Genomic DNA, 16,524 nt, shown 5'->3' on the forward strand with positions numbered 1-16,524 from the left:
TATAATGTTAACGTTTACCCCCCTGAGTGGAATTGAAGAGTCGCATAGTGTGGGGGAGGAACGATCTCCTCAGTCTGTCAGTGGAGCAGGACATTGACAGCAGTCTGTCGCTGAAGCTGCTCCTCTGTCTGGAGATTATACTGTTCAGTGGATCCAGTGGATTCTCCATGATTGACAGGAGCCTGCTCAGCGCCCATCGCTCTGCCACAGATGTCAAACTGTTCAGCTCCATGCCTACAATAGAGCCTGCCTTCCTCACCAGTTTGTCCAGGCATGAGGCGTCCCTCTTCTTTATGCTGCCTCCCCAGCACACCACCGCATAGAAGAGGGCGCTCGCCACAACCATCTGATAGAACTAACTAACTATGCATGAACTTTCACATTTTCTCATTGAGGTCAAAGCATTTTCGAGTTATTGTGTTTCCAGACAGTCACACAGACACATAATTTCAAAAATGGTATTTTCGGACTCAAGAAGGTCTAAAACATCGTTTCATGAAAATCTCGAGGTCAAACTTTTTCACGATACCTGTACTTTCTCTATACTATGTATACAAGAAAGTAAAAACGAAAGGTCATTTTGATAAGAAGTAGTAGTAGTTGTGAGTTCTGCTTTATGAGGACATACTGACAGAGCTGAACCTCCCCATTTTAAGCAGAGAAGACACGATTGAAGTGTTCAGAATAATGAAGGGTACTAATACAGTGGAACCAGTGTGTTACTTTAAAATAAATTCTTCAAAAAAGAAATCACTGGTACACAACTTGAAACCTGTTAAGGTTACATTTAGCACCTTTTGAAAGATTTTTCTTCACTCAGAACAACAAATACATTGAATAAATTGGCAGGTAGTGTGGTAGACAGAAGGACTTCAAGGTCCTTCAGATCTCACCTTGATATCATTTCAGAGAAATTAGGTGAATGGGAGTGATGTTCTTGTGGGACTGAATGGTCTATTCTGGTCAAGATTCTGGTGTTTTCCTCCTTTGATTGTTAAATTAATAGGCATCTCAAAACTGGCACCAGTGTGAGTTTGTGTGGCTGTATGTGTGAGTTTGCCCGGTGATGTACTGGCACTTATTGTATCACAGTGAAATTCCCACCCTGTGGCCAGTGCTGTAAGGATGGACTAAGATCCCCATGACGCTGAACTAGATAAACTGAGTCTGAAAATGTATGCATATAATTTAAGGATAAAATACAATTCGCTCAAAAGCAGTGGACAAAATACTCCTTAATGTGAAATCAATGTAAATATTAAATAACAGTTAAAGTTAAAAAAAAGCCAAATAAAAGGAAAATAGCAAGTATCCTGAGAAAAAGCTGTGCAATAAATCAAAGAAATGCTACAAGTAAAAAAAAATGGTGTCAGTTCCACAGGTGCCTTCCCTGCCATCATGCTGGAAGAGAAAAATGAGGACGAGTCGTGAGAATTCCTGCCAGGCTCTCCTTGCCCAAATCTAAATGGAGCCCCAAGGTGATTGTTACATTGCTGATTCCAGAGGCTCCAAAGCAGAGCTAAAGTGATGGTGATGCCCGGCATTTCCAACCCACCAGTAGATGTCAGTACTCTCAGTCATCTGCCGAGTGGGTGGACCTGTCAGTGAGCACTGCCAAAACAAGGGGTCACTGGTGGGCGCAGACTGGCAGGTTCTTTTATCGAAGCTTTAGTCTGTGCTCCTTGGGGAGCTTTGTTAAACAAGTTGTATTACATCCTGTACCGCCCTCTGCCCTTCCCGGAGGGATGGCCCTCTGAAACATGCACCGCCCACGCGTCTGAGGCGGCACGCGCCACAAGAGTGCTGCTGAGGAGAAAGGGCAGCAAGTACAGCGTGGGCGTAGGGGCAAGGGTCAGGAGTCAGTTTCAAATGCTGGTGCCACTAGAGGTGGCACTTCTCTAATCAGGGGGAAGAGAGGTGGGGAGGGGTTTTCGTCCTAAGAGTAATGGCTGCTGACGAACAATAGACTTAATACCTTGAAAAGTTACAGAGTGATTTTATGAAAGAGAAGTGCAGAAATGGCAGGAGGCTTTGCTCACTTTGGCTGTTGCACGATCATATCACTGGCAAACAAAATTCTAAGCAATGAAATGGTGGCACCAGAGAACATGACATTCAGATTCTTAAAAGATGGAACAGGTAACTGGATGCCAACATATTCACACCACACCTTTCTGTTAGTCAGCTTGTCTTAGTTAATTCTTTCTAGATAGGAATAAGGCTTTTACCAGGTTAGGGTTAGGGTTAGCTGCTACTAAAAAATAATATTCAAATAAAGTGCCACTTTTATATGTGTTACTTGCTTCCTTTTTCTAATCAAGATAAATTTAGCTTGGTTACAACCTTGGGCAAACCCTAAGCTTGCCTGCTACTCCCATCCCAACACCCAAGACTTTAAAAGAGCAGCAGAGGGCAGCAGAGTCTGCCACCTAGGTGGCTCCAGACAAGCTGGCATCCAGTGACATGTACAGACCTTGTAGTGGGCAGTGGCTAAAAAGGGAACAAAGGGCAGTTTATGGGACAGGATGGCAGCAGAGGGCAGCCATGCTGGTGGCTCCAGATAGCCTGACCTCCAGTGATGTGGACAGACCTTGTGGTGGGCAGCGGCTCAAAAGGGGACAAGATTTGTTTTATTTTAATCCTGGACTCAAATTAGTGGCCACTTTTATTTCTGTTTAGTTTAACAGGAGAATTTGGATTTAACTTTTTGGCCATTACAATACTCTCAACCTTTTGTCCATGATTGTTAGATTATCAGAAAAGACACTACGCCTCACTACTGCACCTACGCTTTATTTTCCTATATGACACATCTTGAGAAGATCAAAGAGAAAATGGACCTTAGGAGTTAAGAGTTTACATCAGAGCACATTGAATCAGATTTTTTTTTCCTACAAAGTACCTTTTGTGGGTCAGATATTCAGGAAAAGTAAAAATTTCTATAATTCAGAACTGTGAAATGCAATTTAAAATGGTTTACTGTATACAGTATATACTGTATGTATTAAGACCTCCTAATTACAAAAACAAGGTTTGTCAGGTTTTGGACTTTATGGCAAACCTTTCCTTTTGGATCCCATGTTTTGAAAGATTGCAATGACCTCATATTTGTTCATACTGATATGTTACTCTGCAGAATGAGAAGATCAGAGAGCCGTTCTTGTCCTTACAGATTTCTAAGTTTGGATTTAACTGAGCTGAACTTACTTTAGAAAAAAACTTTAACAGTTGCTGTTGATACAGGCATTGGTTTTCAGCAATTAAAACAGTGTTGGAAACAGTCAATTAGCATCAGACTCTGTGAACATACTCATCATACCCTGTTCTTGGGGCAGGTGTATACAACATCAACAAGAACAACAACAATTTATTTCTTGTATAGCCCAAAATCACACAAAGAGTGCTGCAATGGGCTTTAACAGGTCTTGTTTTTTTGACGGCCCCCCAGCCTTGTCTCCCTAAGAAGACAAGAAACAAAAAAAAAAACAGAAAATACCCTTGTTGGGGAAAATAAAGAAATGGAAGAAATCTTGGGAAAGGCAATTTAGAGAGAGACTCATTTCCAGGCAGGTTGGGTGTGTAATGAGTGTCAAAAATGATGTAAATACAATATGCAAAACAGAATACAAGTACAGTAATCCCTCGCTACTTCGCGGTTCACTTTTCGCGGATTCACGATTTCGTGGATTTTATATGTAAGCATATCTAAATACATAACGCGGATTTATCGCTGCTTCGCGGGTTTTTGCGGACAATGGGTCTTTTTACTTGCTTCCTCAGTTGGATTGCCCAGTTGATTTCATACAAGAGATGCTATTGGTGGATGGCTGAGAAGCTACCCAATTAGAGCACGCAGTTAAGTTCCTGTGTGCTGCTGATTGGCTCAGCGACAGAGTGTTGCATTAACCAGGAAGTCTCACCTCACTCATTCATCATTAACATGCTAATGCTTCAGGGGCCGTGTCCAAGCACCAACAGAAGATGCAAATGATTGCAGAAAAGGTAAAAGTTTTGGATATGTTGAAGGAAGGGAACAGCTACACCGCTGCAGGTCATCGATTCTTTTTATTTAAAAAGGAGGAAAAGCATATAAGATCTACGGCCGCAGTGTCCTTTAACCAGGGTGCAAAACGAGTTGCAAGTGGACGTGATAAGGCAGTAGTCTGGATGGAATCTGCTTTAGGAATCTTTGCAACAAGGTCGACGACGTCATGACCGCCTACAAGCTGCTACGTGTACTTCGCTATACAGTAAGTGTAAACTTATCTACCGATTTCATATTGCTTAGCAGTTGTCCCTGTTTTTAATAGAGTAAATGGTGGGTTGTAAACAATACAGGGAGGGTTTAAAAACGTCCAAATACACATTAAATAATTAAATAAATATAGTGTCCCTACTTTGCGGAAATTCAGTTATCGCGGTCGGCCTTGGAACCTATCTCCCGCGATAAGTGAGGGATTACTGTAACCCTTTTCACCGAGCTAGATGGCCGATCTATCATGGCCACCTTAGAAACACAATAAAATAGTATAAACAACAAGGCAAAATGCAAGAAGAGATTATACCACTCACTAAATACAAAACTATCACATATGAGGATTTAGGTTTGTTCAGAGTCCTGGAGACCTCGAACAACAAACCATTTCCTCTCTATTGTCCATTCCACTGCTGAGTCAGTGCTGGGCCAGCCAATCAGATGAAATGATCCTTCTACCTGATGATTCCAGACCTCCTTTATCAGAGATGACTTTTCCATTGGCAGGCAAACAACTTGGCAGTAGGGCAGTGGCACACAGTGCCACATGTGAGTACTGAGAAGAGAAATAGAATAGGCGAGCACTAACAACAGTTTATAAATATCATATTATATTATAGTACTAATGGCTAACCATGAAGATGCAATATGCACAGCTAATCAGCAGCTCTACTCAGGGTTTGCAGATTGAAATATTCTGAGCTTTATCAGTACACCTGACCCAAATGAGCTTGAATACAATAAAATACAATACAATACAATACAATACAGTTTATTATTGTAAAGCCCAAAATCACACAAGAAGTGCTGCAATGGGCTTCAACAGGCCCTGCCTCTTGACAGCCCCCCAGCCTTGACTCTCTAAGAAGACAAGGAAAAACTCCCAAAAAGAAACCCTAATAGGGAAAAAATGGAAAGAAACCTTGGGAAAGGCAGTTCAAAGAGAGACCCCATTTCCAGGTAGGTTGGGCATGCAGTGGGTGTCAAAGAGAAGGGGAGGGGGTCAGTACAATACAATACACAGAACAGAACACAAGTAATTCTCAATACAATTTAATAGTAAAATAAAAATATTACAAGTACAGAGCAGAATTTAACAGTAGATGATATCACATAATATGATTCGGATTTGAATGGTACTCAGAGAAGTGCTCTCACGGATGTCTGCTCTTATAGGATGCTTTACTTTGTTGCAATGGGCTTGAGTTGATGGCCTTAGTGTGCTTTGAGAAACAGTTACTTTATAAATCTGAAATAGTTTTTGAAAGTGGAGAGCACCTAACAACTGTAGCAACCCAACTAGAAAAGCTGACATTAGAAGCAAACTGAATATGTGCGGTTTGTGTGCAGAGACATCAGAGCTACCTTCCATGGTGTAACATTATTCACTTTCTGACCAGCACACACTTATTTATTATACAGCTGTTTTGTGGGAAAAAATAGCAGTAATTATCATAAATGATAGTCTTTTTCCATATGTGATGGCTTTAATATGTATGTTACTCATGATCAGAAGCAATCAATGAGTTCCCAGCTGGAAGAAAAAGGTATTCACCCCTTGTAAATTTTTACATTTCCATTGCTTGGCGTCTGTTCCTTTTCATTAATGCAATACATAAAAATGATTAATAACATTTATGATTAATTACATTCATTGTCACACACAATTTTTCAGATATCACTTCTGAAATGAACTAGAAACACTCAGACCTACGGTCCTCAAAAAAGCACCATTCATGAAACACAGCACCACATGTAAGTAACTCTGCTTAGGTTGTTGCAATATCCTTCATGGAGAGAGCGATGACTCTTCCTGACAAACTCGCCTTGTGCTCTTTTGTTTTGTTTTTTTTTAAATATGCCGGGTGCCTGAACGGCGAGCCTTTTCTGGGAATAACATTGCAGAGGAAGCCCGCATCTCCAGTTCTTTACTCTTGATTGACTGTGTGTAATGCTTGCAGTGAATGACTTGTGTTTATGATGCTCATGTCGTGTGGTTGACCTCTCACTTTGGTATGTGTACATATTGAAAGTTTGCGATATTTTTTTCTAATCTAACTCTGATCTCTACTTCTCCCCAACTTTGTCTCTGAGCTGTTTGGTGTGCGCCTTGGTCTTCATGTTGTTTGCGTAGTGGTATTGCCGGGGCCTTTATACAGAGATCATGTGACAGATCATGTGACACTTTGATTGCACACAGGTGGACCTTAACCAACTAATTTTGTGACTTCTGAAGTTAATTGTTTGCACCAGATCTTGTTTAGGGTTTTCATAGCAAAGGGGATGAATAAATATGTACTCAAAATGTTTCCGTTTTAACTTGTTTTTTATATATATATATAAAAGGTATTTTATTTACATTCCACTTTAATAATTTAGACTATATTGTTAAATCCTTTACATAAAATCCAAAGGAAAATCCAATTTATTCCCAGACTGTAATGCAACAAAACAGGACAAAACCAGATGATTAATACTTTTGCATGGCACTGTGTACATATACTATATTTATATATATATATATATTGTGATGGGCGGCCATGGCCATTACCTAGCTGGGACACCAGCGGAATGGAAGGCCCGGGGGAGAAAGCATCGGTGAAGCAATAGCTCTCCTGGGACATTAGAGGGCAGCCCTCCTGGGCGGCTGTGGTAGGACATGCCGGGAGCTGGAGTTTGGTGCAACCCTGTTGGGTTCTGTGGAGGCCACCAGGGGGAGGAGCAGAGCCCTATAGAGGACTTCCAGCACACCTGGAAGTGATTCCAGGTAATACTGATGAGCCACCTGGAACACTCCCGGGACCTGAATAAAAGGAGCAGTCTCACTCCATTTGGGGAGCCAGAGTCGGGAGGAGGTGGACAAAGTTTGCCTAGGGAGGAGTGGAGGCAAAATGACAAGGAGAAGAAGCAGAAGAAGCAAAGGCTTCTGGGCTGGACTGCATATTTGTACTTTGGTACTTTTATTCTTTCCCTTGTGTGCTGTGCTCTGTAGTGGGGAGCAAAGAAAAAGCGCTTCCTCACTTAAATAAACCATGCACTGTGTGGCAAACTCATGTCATGCCAGTCTGTGTCAGGTTAGGGCGTCTGTACTGTACACGCCCTTGGGATTCACAATATACATATATATATATATATAGTACCAAGTAATACAAAGAGTATACAACACAAGTTTCGCCCTAATTGGGGCTCATCAGGTGTACACACTTTTGCTTCCCCTTGCAATGATCGAACCTCAGATGTCAGCACTCAAAACAAAGCCTCAGATGCTGCACCACAGAGGCTGGTTCACTTATTTGACAGGTTGAAGATCGGATGAGCTTCAATTAGGGCGAAACACGTGTCATGTACCCTTTGTACTATTTGGCAGGCACTGTATAACATATCTATGAGAGAGGGTACGGCGGATGTCTGCTGACTGGCTGACCAACCACAAGCATTACCTGGTAGGTGACCACCCAAATAATCAGATTGTGATGAGATCTATTCATATATATATACACAATTCCTATCAAAAGTATTCGCACCCTTGGAATTTTTCACATTTTATTGTTGTACAAAACAAAATCACAGTGAATTTAATTTGTCTTTTTTGACATTGATCAACAGAAAAAGATTCTTTCATGTCAAAGTGAAAACAAATCAGTTGACAACATATAGGATGTGCTGTCAATTCTAGATGCCAGTCACTCATATTTTGTAAGAGAATTGAATATTCCCTCTAACAGATAATGCCATTTTTGTCTCAGCATCAATTGCAATTAATTTGTAATATGATGTTAAAGCTGCTCATGATATTTTACTTGCCTTGTATATTATCATTATTTCAGTACATTTAACTAATGCCTTTATCCAACGTGATTAGAACAAGAGAATCCAGTATGTTTGTTAATATAGTTTTAGATTAATTGATTGAAGGAGAAGTAGAAAAAGCACCCATTCATTGCACAGTTCTTAAAAGGAATTCACCCCCTTGGAAGTTTTTCCTTTTTCATGAATATGACACTGAAATACAGTGGATTTAATTTGTCTTTTTTGATACTGATAAACAGAAAAAGACTCTTTAATGTCAAAGTTAAAACAGATCTCTGTCAGGTGGTCTAAATGAATTACAAATACAAAATTCAACATTATTGATCATCTAAGTATGCATCCCCTTTTATATGACACCCCTAATTCATCATTGGTGCAGCCATTTGGTTTAGAAGTCCCATCATTTGTTCAATGGAGGTCACCTGTCTGGGATTTCAGTTGATTTGTAATCTAAATGCACCTTATCTGGCAGGTCCAAGTCATTATGGTGGCCTAATCTACACAATGAAGACCAAAGGACACTCCAAGCAACTCCATGAAAAGATTATTGAAAAGCACAGGTCAGGGGATGGAGGAAAGAAGATATACAAGGCACTGAATATCTCTTGGAGTTGGGTTAAATCAAACATGAAGAAATGGAAAAAGTATGGCACATCTGTCCACCAAAACTGAGTGTGCAAGAAGAGGACTAGTAAGTGAAGCTACCAAGAGACCTATGAGAACTCTAAAGGAGATTGGAGAGACTGTGCTGACAACTGTTCCCCGAGTGCTTCAGCAGTCACAGCTTTATGGGAGAGTGGCAAAGAGAGAGCCACTGTTATAAAAAAAATTACACATGACATCTCAGCTAGCATTTTTCCCAGAAAGCACATGGGAAAAGTCAGCTGAAAAATAATTCTATAAAATGATGAGGCCAAAATTGAACCTTTTTTAGCACTGTTCATTGTCCAAAACACACCCACTCCGTTGTGATAAAAGGTGGTGGCAGCATCAGGCCTTGGAAGGCTTGAGACGGTCAAATGAATGCAGAAAAAAATATAGGGAAAACATGGAGGAACCACCTGACACAGTCTGCAGGAGCTTTGTGCCTAGGAGAAGATGTGTTTTCCAGCAAGACAAAGAACCCAAGCATAAAGCCAAAGCTACGCAGGAATGGCTTAAAATCAGCAATGTTAATGTTCTGGAGTGGCCAAGTCAGAGTCCAGATCTCAATCGAATTGAGAATTTGTGGCAGGACTTGACAAAGGCTGATCACTCGTAATCTCCAAACAACCTGACTGAGTTTAAACAGTTTTACAAAGCAGAATGAGGAGAAATGTCAGTGTCCAGATCCAGATGTGCAAGGCTGATAGAGACCTGTGCACAGAGACTCATGCACTGCTATTGCTGGCAAGATCTGCAAAGTACTAACCTGAATACTTAGGCAATCAACTATTTTGTGCTTTATATTTGTAATTAATTTAGACCACTTTGCAAAGGTCTGAGTTCACTTTGACTTGAAGATTTTTTCTGTCGATAAACACCAAAAAGCCAACTCAAATCCTCTGTGATGCAATGTTGTATAACAATCAAATGTGAAAACTTCCAAGGGCGTGAATACTTTTCATACCAAGTTTGCATAAATTAGTTTTCACACATTGAAGTAAATATTTTCAATCTACTTTCCTCCTCATCCTTTGACCCTTCCATTTCTTTTTCATGTCTGTTTTTTCTTTGGGTACTCATCTGTTGTTCTCTTTTAGCATTTCTCTCATTTCCTTTCTTTTCCTTTTCCCCTTCATGTCTTTCCTTTCATTTTGAATGCCTCTGTTTCTATTCACATCCCATTCTTCCTTTTCTCTCTGTCTCTCTCTGTCACTTTCCTTTTCCTATTCCCTTTGTTCCATCTTCCTGGATTCCTTACTTTGACACTGATAAACATTCACTTTCATTAACTTGCCAACCCTCCATTTTGCCTCTCAACACCTATGCCTTCTTTTGGTCCTCTTGCTTCCCTCCATTTCATTTGCTTCTCTTCCATTCATTCCAGTGAATTCCAAATGAAACACTTCACACCCTATCCTCACCGTCTCATGTTTTCCACTATTGTCTTCACTTATATCCCAAATCTGTCCGTTTTCTGGTTGCATGGGCTGTTATGGGACCACCAGGTACAGAGCCAAGTGAGGTGCCAGTCCGTGTTGTTCTCTTATTTTCTTCCCTTTGACTTCCTTTTCACTCACTAACTTCTCTTTGTATCTTCTTGTTCTTCTCCTGGTTTCTCCACTTACCAGTCTCATCTGATCCTTCCATCCCTTCTCTACCATCTTACTCATTCTTGTTACCTCTTAAATACTCATTTTTCTTTATAAAGTTCTAACCTCTTTTCTCATTTTGTTTCCATTCTGTCTTTTTTGAATTTTTTCACTGTTTTCTTCCTTAACCTCAAGATATCGTCCTTTAAATTATTTCTTATTTCGTTCTCTCTATTTGATTTCCTTTTTCTCAAAGGATATATGTCGCTTCTCTGTTTTTCTTCCCTTTCTCCTTCATCTTCTCTCCATCCTGTTATCTACTGTTCTCTTCATTTCACTTTCTTTCCTTTCCTTTTCCCCATCTTTTCCTTTTTTCTCCTTTCATTTTAAACGCCTCCAGTCTTCTTCTTAATATTCAGATGTCTTCTCTCGCTTCACTTTGTCTATTTCTTTCTGTCTCTCATTTATCCTCCTCTCGAACGTTTCTTTCCCCTTCTCTTGGCTCCTCTCATCTTTCCACTTCTTCGACTCTCCTTTTTCCCTCTTCCCCTCCTACAGCTTTTAATAAATTTTTGCTTTTGTTCCAATGCCTTTGTCCTGCTTTTCCTCTGTTTTCAGACAGTCTGAACAGTATGTGCCCGGCGCAATGGTGGTAGCCTTCCCTTCCCTTCTGAATTTTAAACACCCTTGTCATTTTAATTATTATAATAATTATTGTATTTGCAACTTAAAGCCCAGCTCTGCTTCATTATAGTCAATTAGGCCAAATTAGATTGAGCTCCCCTGTCTAAGCCATGTCGCCACAAGAGAGAGGAATTGCAGATCTCGTTTCTGCCAGGGGCTGGTGGCACTGCTTGTGTCGGTCCCTTGGTGAAGCTCTGATGCAGACTTTGGTAATTGGATCACCATGCTGAGCCAGAGAGCAGCCTGCTGTCACTGCAGCTATGCCCACACAGGACAGACTTGGGCATACAGCCAGGTAAGTTGTGCCTGGTAGGCCTGCCACCCGTCTGATAGTCTGATGACATGTGGCACCCAGTAGGTGGAATTCTTGAATGGCTGTACCCCAGGCTGGGAGATGATGTTCTGTCTGATTTCCTCCTCCACTTGGGAGTTTTTTGTCTGTGTGCTTGTCAGGCAGCCTGGCCTTGGATCATATTGACATCTGCTCTTGTATCACACCAAGTTCCAGTCCACTTCACAAACTCTCACACTTAGCTCTACCCAATGCATTTAACGATGCTAAGCCACCTAACATGCACATGCATATGGTGTAGGGGAAAAAAATAAATAATTCAGGGAAAAGAGAAACTCCTGGACACAGTCCGACCATGCAGAATCCACATGGGAAACAGATTGGGTATGAAGTCAGCCTGTAGGAGCGAACAGCTGAACGACCCCAAACCCAATCTACTCATGCAAAAAAATCCAAAACAGGTCCTTCCGCTCATGACATATCCTCAACCTTTTCCAAAACCAAAAGTCACATATCTTAATTTTCTAATCCAGTGAAATAAGACATTACATAAAAATCCCCAACACTCTTAAACCAAGTGAGTATTATGGGGGGCCAGAGGCTATCCTGGCAAGAGATCGATTATGGGGCATCCCAAATCAGACACTAACATTAAATACAATACATTATGAACACATATCATATACCTATATCCAATGTGCACATGACCAGAAGGAGGAGCCACTGAGCCCCAAACTCTGAACATGACCAATACAAATACAGTCACATGTTCAAACCAGAGGTTTTTATTATCAAAATTCCTCACAAAGGTTTATTCCAAGGATTCACAAGAACAATAACAAGCAAATACTTCTTTCTTCCTTCTCTTTTATTTTCTCTCCAGCCACCTTCCTCAGGTTGGATTGCTTCCTTTTATGTCGGAGTACTTCCAGTGCCAGGGCATAGCCTGATGGAAGCACTTCCAAGTCAAATGGAAGCCCTGAAAACAGTGATCATAAATCCCCACAGCATATCCTGGCCACACCTATGGGACCCAGCAGGGCTGACTCACAATACTACAGTTCCCATCATGCCCTGCACGTGTCCACATGGTTACTGAGGTTCTGGGTTAATACCATCTAGCAGATGGGGATAAACATTTTCTGAAATTGGAGTCTTTCTTTGTTTTGTCCTCTTGTCCTGGTAAGGACAACCCTTTATCCAGTAGCAGACTATAAAACAATCAGGAGTCACTGATAGTCATCAACAGTAACTGTGTGGATAGTCTTTTTGGAATAGTGACCTAAAAATCCATAAGAAATGAGAATGATCACAATGTACTAGCATGGTGCATTGCTACAACAACAACAACAACATTTATTCATATAGCATGTTTTCATACAAATGATGTAGCTCAAAGTGCTTTACAAAATGAAGAAAGAAAAAAGAAAAATATAAAAATAAGATTAGGCAATATTATGTAACAAAGAATAAAGAAAGGTCTGATGACCAGGAGGACAGAAACGACAACAACAACAAAAAAAACTCCAGATGGCTGGAGAAAAAAAAAACAAAATCTGCAGGGGTTCCAAGTCCATGAGACCACCCAGGCCCCTCTGGGCATTCTACCTGACACAAATCAATCAGGCTTCATGTAGAAAAATTAGATGATGATGGTCATGTGGACCTCTGGCCTTCAATCCATCAATGTATGGACAGCACTGTGCTTTGATCAGGTGGTGGTGGCGCAGATTACCACCACAGAAAACCGTAAAAAGAAAGTAGGGGTTAGTATGGATTGCAGAGCCATGAAAAATGATAATTAAATGCATATACAGAATATCAGGGTTACACCAAAATGAAGATATGAGAAAGCCATATTAAAATAATGGGTTTTTAGCAGTTTTTTTAAGTGCTCCACCATATTAGCCTGGTGAATTTCTGTTGGTAAACTATTCCAGATTTTAGGTGCACAGCAGCAGAAGGCTGCCTCACCACTTCTTTTAAATTTAGGTCTTGGAATTATAAGCAGACATTCATTTGAAGATCTAAGGTTACAATTTGGAGTGTAAGGTGAAAGAAATTCTGAAATATAGGATGGAGCGAGATTATTTAAGGCTTTGTAAACCATAAGCAGTATTATAAAGTATATAATTATTAATAATTAAATTTATAAAGTATGTAATATATATATAACATAGTATATATTGGATTACCAGGAATAGGAATAACACAAGGATTCCACTGGATTGAGAAAAAGCTACCCAGGAATCATAGAGAGAGAAAGAGAGGAGCCCACACTTTTTATTGGACAATGTCTCTACAGAGCATTATGGACAAATACAAACTGCTAAGAGAAGCAGTGAGTTCACTGTCTCAAAACTCAGTCTTACAAGTTCAGGTTCGTCTTCACACGCACAGAGTTCAGTGAAATGTTACTGGAGAAAGGTTTTATGGAGATGGCATGAGGCTTATGCTGTCAAGCCCAATACAAAGCACACTGTTTCTGGACAGTACTTTAGGGCTTAGGTTATATTAAAAAGGGCGACCAGGCAGATCCAAGCAACTGTATGCGGGTAAAATTAATGTGCATCAGCGGTAAATTAATTGAAGGAATTGTTAAGGAAAAGATTGAGCAATATGTGTCAGGAGTGGGAGTTTTACTGAATAGTCAGCATGAGTTCCGACGAAGGAGGGAATGTTTTACCAAAATGGTGGAATTTTATGAGGAAGGAACTAAAGGATATGATCAAAGTGGAGCATATGATATTAATAATTTTGACTTTCAGAAAATATTTCATAAGGTGCCACATGAGAGGTTGAGCATCAAACTAAAAGGTGTGGGAGTTCAGGGTGATGTTTTTAGATGAGTGCAGAATTGGCTCAGACACAGGAAGCAGAGGGTGATGGTGTGAGGAACCTTATCAGAACTGGCCGATGTTAAGAGGGGTGTTCCACAGGGCCGCTGCTATTTTTAATATATATATAAATGATTTGGATAGCAATATATATAACAAGCTGGTTAGGTGTGCAGATGATACCAAGATAGGTGGATTGGCAAATTATCTGGAATCTGTTAAATCATTACAAAGGGACTTGGACAGCATACAGGATATTGAATATTTTTGGCAGATGACAAATCAATGCAAGTAAATGTAAAGTATGACACATAGGAAGTAAAAATGTTAGGTTTGAATACACAATGGGAGGTCAGAAAATCAAATGTACACTTTATGAGAAGGATTTAGGAGTCATAGTTGACTCTAAGCTATCAACTTCCCGACAGTGTTCAGAAGCCATTAATAGGCAAATAGAATGTTAGGTTATATAGCACGATGTGTGGAGTACAAGTCACAGGAGGTTCTGCTCAACCTTTATAATGCACTGGTGTCAGAGGGGGATACTTTTACATTTTTTTTGTGCACTGGGTGGTTCCATTAGGCACCCACTGTTGGGACTGGGGGGTGAGAAGTTAAAAGGCTATCTGTACTTATTAATGGTATTTGCTGTCCTGCAAGGGAATCACTGCTTTGAAGTTTGGCCTTAGAAGAATGTCTGTATTTACCTGGCTTGGAAATATTGGTTCCTAATCAGCATATCTGTACTTATTAATGTTTGGTAACCATACTTTTTGTTAACTTGTGTTTTTATTAATTGTTAAACCCAGGCAATTTAGATGTGCCATTGCTTAAACTGTTTGTCCAGGATTGACAACAGAGGGGTGAAGTAAATATAAACTGCTGGCCAGCAGAAGGCGGGGGGGGGGAGAGTCCACAGGAAACACTGCCGAGACACTCGGACAGGGCACAGGGGCTTGCAGGCAGACAAGGGTACCTGGCTGGCACAACGTGAGGCACAAGGACAGCAACACTTCCAGGGAGGAAGAGACAGCTCCACAAAGAGACGCCGGATGTGGGTTCAGCGGGAGAGGGAATCTGCATGAAAGGACCCAGTAAAGCTGACAGACAAGAAATGAGGCGTGCCTAGGTCCCAGCAACACAAGGAGCCCAGAGTGGAAGAAAAAGGGACAACGAAGAGACGCTGACAGGGAGTCAACAATTTGACACAACTTCTGCCGGGGAACAGAGTGCATCCATGAACAATTACGCGTTGGGGTAACACAGTGCCCAAACTGGACTCTGCACCACTAAAGGTTGTATGCTCCAATTCTAGTTTTTACGGACTTTTAGAGTGTGGACTGTGTATTTTCCTTTTACAAAAATGGAAATTAATTCCTGATATGTTTAGGTTCTGTTATGCTCGTTTATCTTTTTAATGTACCTTATATTGTCTTGTACAATAGAACTTACTGTTGCCTTTTCCAGAAATTACTGTTGTGTCTTTCATTGTGTGTTTACTCACCGCCCAATTTAAAGAAACCTGTGTGCTATTATTGGTAAATTTCAGGAGTTCCCAGTCTCTTAATAAAACTGGGTGGCGTAGTCGGATATTTTAATGGTGTCTAAGTTAGATTACCTATAAGTGTGACCAGACACCTGTGACATAATTTTGGCAGTAGTCGGCAGGATTGGGCTTGTGAGTAACACACTTGGAAGCACTAGGCATTTTTTTAAAAATCATTTTTATTTAGTTATTGATTTTGTGGGGTAGTTTTACTGTGTTTTTATTATCATCGTGATGATGCCTATTTTTGCCGGTGCACCTTGGATTGCCAAGTTTAGTGGGGAAAAAGGTGATTTGAAATATGTTGAGTGGAAAGAACAGATGCAGGGGTTATTAGAAGCTGCTGAATATGGGGAGTCTCAAAAGGTCAGTATTGTGATGGGAGCATTGACTGGGGATGCCAAACGGGAAGTCAGTGTGTTGAGTGTGGAAGAAAGAGACAGGGTTACAAAGATTTTTCTTTTTCTGGATGGATTATATGGTGACCAAGTCCCGTTAGCTACTCTGATGTCCCAATTTTACAGCTGTGCACAAAGGACTAACGAACCTTTCAGGGCTTTTGTCCTTAGATTGAGAGAACTTCATTGCAGGTTACAACAGTGTAGCCCAGCCCAAGCCCCCTCCGATATACAGCTGCGAGATCAGCTCTTGTTGGGTCTCCATGACAGTGGACTGCAACAAGCACTACGGACATTTGTGCGCCATAATCCACATAAAACTTTTGGGGAAGTGCATCAAGAGGCCCTGCTGCTGGAAGGGGAATGTAATTATACGGGACACAGGGAAGCAACTTGCGGAGCTATTGGTGAGTTGTCCGCAACTAACTCATTCACAGGCAGACTGGAGACTAGCATTCAAGGCCAAGA

This window comes from Erpetoichthys calabaricus, chromosome 3 (assembly GCF_900747795.2).
Source record: "Erpetoichthys calabaricus chromosome 3, fErpCal1.3, whole genome shotgun sequence".
NCBI classification, from domain to species: domain Eukaryota; kingdom Metazoa; phylum Chordata; class Cladistia; order Polypteriformes; family Polypteridae; genus Erpetoichthys; species Erpetoichthys calabaricus.